Genomic DNA, 11355 nt, shown 5'->3' on the forward strand with positions numbered 1-11355 from the left:
CTATGTCATGCTTATCTATGTTCAGTACGTATTTCAAATAGCATGTTTTCAAAACATAAATTGCATCGTGTGCATGTTTTGTGAGGTAGCTGGTTTCTTACTAAGCTTTAAACTTACAGATACTTTTTCCTTATACTGCAGATAAAGGTAAAGGGAAAATGGACTAGCGGAGGCTGGAGGACAATGCGATGAAGATGTGTGTGGAAGGAACTTGGAATAAAAGATCTTAGGGATCTAACAAACTTTATTTATGCATTAGAACTTTTAGCAAAATTAGTTAACTGTTAGAACCTTATTATTCTACACATAGTACATTTGCATGCCATGAATTAGTGAACCATGCGTGATATCATGTTTGAAATGTTAGCTAATATATGTTAAAAATGTTTCTAGCTGTTATAGACTTGATGTGTATGAGTTGGGCACGAAATAGTGCTGAAATCAGGGGTTCTGATTCGAAATCAGGAACCCAGATCGATCTACAGATCGATCAGAATTGGGTTGTGCCACTGGATCGGTCAGCTGACCAATCCAGAATGCGATCGGTCAGCCGACCGATCAGTGAGCCACTGGATCGGTCTACCGACCGATCGGTGAGCCACTGGATCGGTCAAGCCGACCGATCAGTGTACTCTGGATCGGTCGGTAGACCGATCCGCCGCATACTGAAGCAATATAGCTTATGGATCGGTCTACCGACCGATCCAGAGCTTTCTCCGTGCCAGTATTAAGCTGGATCGATCACTGGATCGATCCGACAGCCCAATCGATTCATGGATCGATTGAAATGCCTGATTACAACTAGCAGGACATCCGAGAGGCATAGATTATCTTCCCTAGCATGTGTACAACTCCTAGGTATACCTAGAATATTAAGTTCAGATTTTACAGTAATCAGTTTAGTAAAATTTTAATCCATCCAGATTTTCGCAATAGTAATTTAGCATAGCATAATGTAGCGATCGGCCTCACAGCCTAGTCAGTAGAAGGCGGGTCGTTACAGAGTGGTATCAGAGTAGTTTCCATACTTCCTACACACACATCAGCATTGTACCTGCAGCTTCCAAGTAAGAATACCTCTCACTTTGTATGTTCATTGCTTTTCTGTTATAGATAACTAAAGCGTGCTTGTTTATGATAGTAGTTAACATGATAACAATAGTTTCTCTATTATGCTTGTGTTAGTCATGTATGTCCTGCATGTCTTTAGAAATGGCACGAGGACGCCCAGCTAGAAGGGCACCAGCCACTGAGCCCCAGCATGAGGCAGGCAGTTCAGTGCCTCCCCCAGACCTTACAGCACTAGTGGCTCAGTTACAGCAGCAGCTAGCTGAACAGCAACAGGAAATAGCCACCTTAAAGGCTAGTCAGCAGAACACTCCCACTGTCACCCCGGAGCCTAACTTAGCGACACCAGTGGTCTTAGAGGTTCCACCAGTCCAGCCTACGGCACTAGTAGCCCCAGCAGCAGGAACGCAGAGAGAAGCCTATCTGATCCAGTGGCAGAGAGTCAAGCCAGAGAATTTCTCAGGCAGCAATGAACCATGGGATGCTCAGGCATGGTTCAAAACACTGGAAAGTACGATGGAGCTTCTGGACTGGCCAGAACATGAGAAGGTGAAGTGCGCCTCCTCCTGTCTGACAGGAGATGCACGTATGTGGTGGGAGAGAATCAGAGCGAAGCGCCCAGTGAACCAGATGACATGGGCTGACTTCGAGAAGGAATTCTTTGAGGAGTTCTTTCACATGCGGGTCACCAACCGTCACTACGACGAGTTCACTGAGTTTCGTCAGGGCAATCTATCAGTTGAGGAAGCCGTGAAGAAATTCAACAGGTTGGCTCGTCTATGCCCTGAATTAGTCAGCACAGAAAGGGAACGAATCCGGTTGATGCTCAAGATGCTGAGGCCGGAAATAGCAATGAACGTGGCTGGTGGCGTTCATAGGCCACAAACCACAGAAGAATTAGTGAGCAGTGCTCTAATCACTGAGCATTACCAGAATAGCATCAGAAGCAAGTCCTCTCAGAAGCTAAAGGTCAAGGAGGCTCAGGCACTCAGAAACAGCAGGGCCACAGCTCCCATGGCTCTAACTGGAAAGGGAACTCCAGCAACAAGCGCAAACTAGGGAGTTACCCAAAAGGAGGGCCAGCCAGCAAGCAACCCAGTTATCCAAAGTGTGCTACTTGTGGGAAATTCCATCCTGGAGTTTATCGTAAGGGCACACGAGGATGCTGTGAATGCAGACAGGAAGGGCATATGGCCAAGCAGTGTCCAAACAAGACCAGTCTTCCTCAGCCACAGCCGATTCAGTATGGAGGCTAGCCAGCTCAGTTACATCAGATGCAGGCCGCTTTAGATGGTCCACATATCAGCCAGGGCAGATTAGAAGCCCCTCCAGCTACGACCAATGCGAGGATCTACTCACTCACCAGAGAGGACGCAGCAAATGCCTCGACAGTTGTTACAGGTCAGATTAGGATTTTACAGCAAAGTACAACTGTCTTATTCGATACTGGGGCAACCCATTCATACATATCCAGGGCATTTGCTGAGAAGTTAGCAGTACCTCCAGAGGTACTCAGTAGCCAGTTCCTTACGACGTTACCCTCAGGAGAAATCATGGCGTCTACGCACTGGCTCAGAGCAGTGCCAGTCACTATAGCAGACAGAGAGCTCTTTTGCGATCTGATAGTGATTAATATGACCGACTACGACGTCATCTTCGGGATGGACTTCTTGATCAAATACGGTGCCTCCATCGAGTGCCATAAACAGAAAGTCATATTCCAACCTGAAGCGGAAGCACAGTTCGAATTCGTCGGAGAACCCAGGAGAAAGGCCAAGAAGTTTCTCTCAGCTATGAAGGCACAGAGGTTGATGGATTCAGGATGTACGGGGTTCTTAGCACACGTAGTCAGCACCAGTCAGGACAAGGACCAACAGCTAGCAGAGGTCCGAGTCGTATGTGACTACCCAGCAGTCTTCCCTGAAGAGTTACCAGGCCTAGCACCAGACAGGGAGATCGAATTTGAGATAGAGCTCATTCCCGGTACAAATCCTATCTCCAAAGCACCTTACCGCATGGCTCCAGCAGAACTGAAGGAACTTCATGAGCAACTACAGGAGCTGCTTGACAAGGGCTTCATCCGTCCTAGTCACTCACCATGGGGAGCACCTGTATTGTTCGTGAAGAAGAAAGACGGGAGCATGCGCCTGTGTATAGACTACCGGGCACTGAACCAAGTCACAATCAAGAACAGGTATCCTCTTCCCAGAATAGATGACCTGTTTGATCAGCTAAAGGGAGCAGCAGTGTTCTCTAAAATAGACCTCAGATCAGGTTATCATCAAGTGAAGGTTAAAGAAGGGGACATACCCAAGACAACATTCAGGACTAGTTACGGACATTACGAGTTCGTAGTCATGCCCTTTGGCGTGACAAATGCTCCAGCTACTTTCATGGACCTTATGAACAGGGTATTCAGAGAATATTTAGATAGGTTCGTTATCGTATTCATCGATGACATCCTTATCTATTCCAGAACTCAGGAAGAACACGTAGAGCACATGAAAACAGTATTGCAGACCCTTCAGCAGAATCAGCTGTACGCCAAGTTCACCAAATGTGAATTTTGGCTAGATCAGGTGTCCTTCCTGGGTCACATCATCTCAAAGGATGGTATCATGGTAGACCCCAGTAAGATAGAAGCTGTGAGCAACTGGAAAAGACCCAAGAACGCCAGTGAGATCAGAAGCTTTCTGGGATTAGCAGGTTACTACAGGAAATTCGTAGAGGACTTCTCCAGGATAACCTCCCCACTGACAGCTCTTACCAGAAAGAACAGAAAATTTCAGTGGACAGAGGACCATGAGAACAGTTTCAGCGAGCTGAAAAGGAGATTGACCAGTGCACCTATTCTGACTCTACCAGAGAACGCAGATAGCTTTGACATATATAGTGATGCCTCTAAGTTGGGACTAGGAGCAGTGCTGATGCAAGATGGCAAGGTGATCGCCTACGCCTCCAGACAACTCAAGGATTATGAGAAGAACTATCCTACTCATGACCTTGAGCTTGCAGCAGTAGTGTTCGCTCTCAAAATTTGGAGACATTACTTGTATGGAGCTCAGTGCAGAGTTTATACAGATCATAAAAGTCTGAAGTACTTCTTCACTCAGAAGGATCTAAATATACGACAGCGCAGATGACTAGAGCTGGTCAAAGACTACGACATAGATATCCTCTACCACCCAGGAAAAGCGAATAGGGTAGCAGACGCCATCAGCAGGAAGTCCAGCGCTACCCTATTATCTCTAGCAGCCATGTCACCGCCCCTACAGAAGGAGATCTCAGATTTCGGTCTCGAGCTCATAGTCGGACAGCTCTCTACTATGACATTAGAGTCTACCTTGCTCGGTGACATCCAGACAGCTCAGGAGCAGGATCCTGAAATTCAGAGAATCAAGCAAGGTTTAGCAGAATCAGAAGGTGGAGAGTTCAGAATATCAGATAGCGGGGTGTTGTATTTTGGTGACAGGCTATGTGTTCCGGATCAGGAGGAACTACAGAGGAAAATCCTAGACGAGGCTCACAAGACTCCCTATGCGATGCATCCTGGCTCCACCAAAATGTACCAGGACATGAAGAAACGTTTTTGGTGGCCTGGGATGAAGAGAGACATCGCTCGATATGTCAACACCTGCCTAACCTGTCAGAGGGTTAAGGCAGAACATCAGAGACCAGGAGGAGCCATACAGATACCAGAATGGAAGTGAGAAGACATTTCTATGGATTTTATAGTGGGATTACCCAGAACCACGAATGGTTTTGATACCATTTGGGTAATAGTCGACAGATTGACTAAATCAGCCCACTTCTTAGCTATCAGGATATCCTACTCCATGGAACAGCTAGCTCAGTTGTATCTCAAGGAGATCGTTAGATTACATGGAGTCCCACGAACCATTATTTCGGACAGAGACAGCAGGTTCACGTCACACTTCTGTGAGTGTGTACAGACAGCTTTGGGCACGAAGTTAAAGTTTAGCACAATCTTCCATCCGCAGACAGATGGAGAGACGGAGCGAGTAAATCAGGTACTCGAGGATATGCTCCGAGCATGTGCCCTAGATTTTAAGGGAAGTTGGTGCAAATATCTGAGTTTAGCAGAATTTGCATACAACAATAGCTATCAGGCCACTATCGGTATGACACCTTATGAGGCTCTCTATGGGCGGAGGTGTAGATCTCCAATCTGCTGGTATGAGAGTGGTGAACAGAAAGAGCTAGAACTTCAGACAGATCTAGTGGCAGATACCACAGCAGCTATACAGCAGATCCGCCAGAGGATAGAGACAGCTCAGAGCCGCCAGAAAAGCTATGCTGATATACGGCGCAGACCTTTGGAGTTTTCAGTTGGGGATTCAGTGTTCCTTAGAGTAGCTCCCATGAAGGGAGTAATGCGTTTTGGGAAGAAGGGCAAGCTAAGTCCCCGATATGTGGGACCATACCTTATCAGCAGAAGAGTGGGCAAGGTAGCATATGAGCTAGAGCTACCCCAGGAAATGTCAGCTGTCCACAATGTATTTCATGTCTCTATGCTGAAGAAGCATATCCCAGATGTCACCCAGGTGATTGAGCCCCAGTCGGTACAGATCCGCGAAGACCTCAGCTATGACAGTCGGCCTATTCAGATAATGGACCGAGCAGTTAAGAAATTACAGAACAAGGAAGTACCATTAGTCAAAGTCATTTGGCACAGTCACACAGCAGAAGAGGCAACATGAGAGACAGAAGCCAGCATGAGACAGAAGTACCCAGAATTATTCTAAGTTCGAGGACGAACTTTTTATAAGGTATGGGGGATTGTAATGCTCGAAAATTTTCAAAACTATTTTAGAAATATTCTATTATTTTTCTGAAATTTTAGGATATTTTTACAGAATTTTTAGAATAACGGAAGTAGCAAAAACAAATAGAAAATGAAAACGGCCTAAGCGGAAATTGAACCCGAGACCTACGGTTTACGGATAATGTTAGTAACCAGTTGAACCCAGCAGGGCCGTGCTGAAAGGAAAGGGAGGCAATTAAATTTATATTAGAGTTGGGCTGAAATTACCCACTTAATATAAATAGGGAATTTAATAGGCGAAGAGTTATTTTTTTTTAACGTGACTTTTCCTTCTCCTCACCCTAGTCACGCCGCCCCCTTCCCTCTCCTTCTCTCGGCGCCAACCACAAGAAGAAACCTAGGGTTCCTTTCCTAGGGCTTCAAGGACACCTTCCGGCGACATCTCCGACACGAGGACGTTCCCCTTCGCGAGAGGAACGCTTAGACGCGAGAAGATCGTCGAAAGGATCGTCTCCTCCGGGAAAATCTTGCGATTAGAATCGTAAGAAATTACGAATAGGAGGTAAGAAACCCCTCACCTGCAGTATAAGTAGCTTCCATTTGAATGCATGCTTTTAGATTAGTTATACTCGGATTTTTGTCGACATCTAGGGTGTATTTAGCCCTCCTCGCAGCTTTAGGGATTAGTCGAGCACCTCTAGATGGGCCGGATGCGTTTGCCCTCTTCAGTTTGAGGTGTTAGACGCTGTCGGGTGCCTAGAGGTGGTCTCTCTACTAGAGAGGAGAGTTAGAGCACACCAAATGCTCGATAAAAAGATTAGGACAACTTTTGATTCAGTGGGCATTTATTCAGCTCAGTCAAATGCCGTATAGACGTATTGATCCAGTTAATTAGCTTTATTACAGCTTTCATGGGACTAGATGTTCAATGGGTGGGCTCCCACAGTCGCCTCTAGGTTCAGACAACCTAGCTCTAGGTTCAGATAACCTAGAAACGGTTAAATAAAACAGTACAGCTATTCAGTATTTTATTTTCAGCAGTGACACTGTACAGGATCAGATATCCATTGGGTTGGACTCCCACAGTCGTCCCTAGGTTCAGATAACCTAGTAAACCCTACTAGATTTGGAACTTGCAATCCCGGGTCTAGCTAGGGGTGCTCGCACGACACGTACAGTTGCCAGGGCCCTCAGCAGCATGATTATTATTTTAATCTACTTATGTATACAGTTTTCAAAACTCTCAATCACCTATGTGATCAGGATTTAATTCAGTATCAGCTTAGTTTAGTTCAGTTTAGTTCTTCCTGACTGATACCATGAGTTAGCTCCATGCTTAGATTTTGATATGCATGCTATGTTTCAGTATTTGTGCTTAGTAACTTTGCTATGTCATGCTTATCTATGTTCAGTACGTATTTCAAATAGCATGTTTCAAAACATAAATTGCATCGTGTGCATGTTTTGTGAGGTAGCTGGTTTCTTACTAAGCTTTAAGCTTACAGATACTTTTTCCTTATACTGCAGATAAAGGTAAAGGGAAAATGGACTAGCGGAGGCTGGAGGATAATGCGATGAAGATGTGTGTGGAAGGAACTTGGAATAAAAGATCTTAGGGATCTAACAAGCTTTATTTATGCATTAGAACTTTCAACAAAATTAGTTAACTGTTAGAACCTTATTATTCTACACATAGTACATTTGCATGCCATGAATTAGTGAACCATGCGTGATATCATGTTTAAAATGTTAGCTAATATATGTTAAAAATGTTTCTAGCTGTTATAGACTTGATGTGTATGAGTTGGGCACGAAATAATGCTGAAATCAAGGGTTCTGATTCGAAATCAGAACCGAATCGATCTGATCGATCGATTGAACAGGCATTGGATCGGTCGGTGACCAATCCAATCATGCAGAGTTAGCGTCGTTATGGATCGGCCACCACCGATCCGATGCGAACAGAGCACCGATCGGCCAACCGATCGATCGCTGAGCCACCGATCGGCCAAGCCGATCGATGTACTCTGGATCGGTCAGACCGATCCACTGACAGAAACAATATAGCTTATGGATCGGTCACCGACCGATCCAGTGTTTTCCAGTATCAAGCTGGATCGATCCGACAGCCCAATCGATTCATGGATCGATTGAAATGTCTGATTACAGCTAGCAGGACATCCGAGAGGCATAGATTATCTTCCCTAGCATGTGTACAACTCCTAGGTACACCTAGAATATTAAGTTCAGATTTTACAGTAATCAGTTTAGTAAAATTTTAATCAATCCAGATTTCCGCAATAATAATTTAGCACAGCATAATGTAGCGATCTGCCTCACAGCCTAGTCAGTAGAAGGCTGGTCGTTACATAATTAAATTTTATTTCAATAAATAATATTAATTTTTTAATTATATCATTATTTATATTTAAATATATTTAATTTTATTATTATCAATCAACTTATTTTTTTATATTGTTATTAGAATATTTATTAATAGTCTAAATATATAAAATTATAATTTTGTTTTTTTAAAAAAAAAATGAAACAAGACAAAAGAAACCATGGCACGGCTTGTTGGATGAACAATAATTTATAAACTGCTTTGTTGGCATTGTGTATTAATTTGGTGAATTATTAGTCCTATCAAGGTGATACGATAATTAAGATATAAAGTATTATCATCTAAAATTTTAGGATCAAAATTTGATACGTCCAAAGATACTTTTTTCATAATTTGATCACTTGTACTAATGATTAGTAGTCATGTGTACTTTATCTCCTCCGTATTTATCTAGGGATGAATTGATGGGAGTAATGGACACAAACAAATACCCTTTTGCCATATTAATTCGGTGAGTTATTAGCTTTTTTAAGATCGAATTTATGATGCAACAAAATCACTATAAAACAACGGAACAAAAGACTTATGGAAACAATTTATAATTTTACCTTATCCAACAGTACAGTGATGGGATATTTTTTTAATTTTTTTAGATATTTAAGTATAATTTTGATATAATAATAAATGAAATTTTGTAATAGACGGGTGATTTAAAAATATTAGAATGATGAATAATTTATGATAAGTATTTTTTGATTTAATCTTACTATTTTATTAAAAATCTCCCTCCTTTACTAATTAATTTTGGTGAAGCTTAAAATGCATTTAATGTTCTTTTTTCTATTTACACTAAAAATAATTCTAAGATTTATTAGTAATTCCACAAGCGAAACAATCAGTGCTCTAGAGTTCGAGACTCAGCTACAACGTATTACTATGAATTTTTCTCATCATTAATTTTCTCTGGTTGTTTTATATAAAAAAAATTATAGTTATCTTTAGTCCCATATCTTAGAATTGACAACACTATGATCAAAGAAGCTTCTATAAATATTTTAGGCCGATAATGTTAAAAAATATATTTTTCTTAGTTTTTTTTACTAAGACAAGTATAATATTAAATTAAAATAATTTTTTGCATAGGGAAGCCCGTTACAATAGTTTATTGCTGGGATTCTCTAGGGTCTGATGCTGGGATTCTCTAGGGTCTGACGAATCTTACCCAAATAATTAATTCTTGATTTATAAGGGTGACACTTGAAAATCCAAACAATTCGGATTTTCAAAAACCCAAATAATTATCACACTAGTTTCTAATAAAAAATTTCTATGAGATATCATTAGCCATCCTAAGATTAATTAGCATAGCCTTAATACTTAATACTTAATATCAATTAAAATAATAATAAAATAAAAACTTAATTTATATATATTTTAAAACATATCATCTAAATATTTATTTATTTATTTTTAAATCTTAACTTTTTTTTTTAAAAAAAATCTACTGTTTTTCCTCTCTTTGTACGATCATTTCTCTAACTCCAATTTTTACATGGACACAGTTTGTTCAAAATTAACTAATATGATCCACATGAGTGTTCGAAATTAAAATATGATTAAGATAACAAAATAATCAGGCAAAAAGAATACTCTATATTGACAAAATATAAAAAAAAAAAACGTCTTAAATTTTCATTAAAAATAAAACTGGTACAATATTAAATTTAGTAATTGCGATCAAAATTAATTAAATGTTTGTTAAAATTATTTGAAATTATTATAATATTAAAAGATAATTTTAGAAGAAATCATTCTGTTCCGACAAAAAAACATTATTTACTTGAAGAATTTAGAAAGAAATTAACGAGGATCCAAATTTTTTTTTTTATATTTGAATTACATATCTTTATTATCATATTTATCATAATATTTTTTATATTTTATCTTAATAATTTATATAAATAGATTTATTATTCTACTATAAAGCTCTCTTTTATCATTTTTGTTTGGCCATCTTTATGGTCCATCTATGCTTTCTTGATTTATGTAGGTAGAAAATTTTAGTTGAACCGAATATATTAACTTCTAGATGAATGAAAAGTATGAATACCTGTACACGTGGATTATAAAAATAGCAATTATTATTTATAATAATAATTATTATTATTATAATGTAAATATCCCAGTCTTTCAAATCGATGAAGACGGGAGAGTGATCGATTGGTCGGCGAATATTTCCTCCCGGAATCAGTATAAATTTAAAAGTATGAATGAATCACCATCACTCCTAGTGTTTCAAGATTATTTTTTACACCGAGTTGTTTAGTCGGTTCAATAAATATTTGAATTGTATTTAAACTTATCAAATTTAGCTGAATTTGAATATATTAGAATTGTTTTTAAGTAGAACTGGAGTAAAAAATTATTTAATTTGATAATTCACGGTTATCAATATTTTATTAATATAATATAATTATATATTAAATAAATAAATTTTGAAGCTTTCAAATATCTTTAATAATAGTTCGAATAATTTATGAACAAATTTAAATTTTTTAAGCCAAACTTAAACCTGAGCTCTTATTTGAGCCACATCTCCACTAAAATTTTTAAACTTTTCGAAAATCGAACTTGAATTCAAATATAACTAATTCAAAATTAAATTTGAGCTTTAAATTTTTCTTAATATTCAATTGGATTCAATACGGTTGCACCCCTAGTCAGAATCCACTCAGGAAAAGTACACGTCCGAGGTTCAACAAAACATTGGTAAGTCATCATTTGAAATTGATGTCAAACAAAAATAGTCACCTTTTTTAATGAATCCAAAAAAAATAAGGTTGTTAAAAAATAAAGATTATAAATTAATTTTATATAGTAAATTATCAAAAAATCTAAACCCTAAATTTAAAATGTAAAAGACTAAATTGTCCTCAAGGCTATAAACAAATAATTCTAATTATATAATCTAACATCCCCCCTCAAACTCACGATGCTACAATCAGAAGCATTGAGATTTTGTCAAATAAAAATCGGAAGCGCGAAGCGGAATGAACCTTGGTAAATATATTAGCTATCTGCAGTGAGGAAGAAACAAAAGGCAATGTGTGATAGTGCCAATTTGTAGATGATGACGAGTGAAATGCCAATCTATCTC

The sequence above is a fragment of the Zingiber officinale genome, chromosome 5B, assembly GCF_018446385.1.
Source record: "Zingiber officinale cultivar Zhangliang chromosome 5B, Zo_v1.1, whole genome shotgun sequence".
Lineage (NCBI taxonomy): Eukaryota > Viridiplantae > Streptophyta > Magnoliopsida > Zingiberales > Zingiberaceae > Zingiber > Zingiber officinale.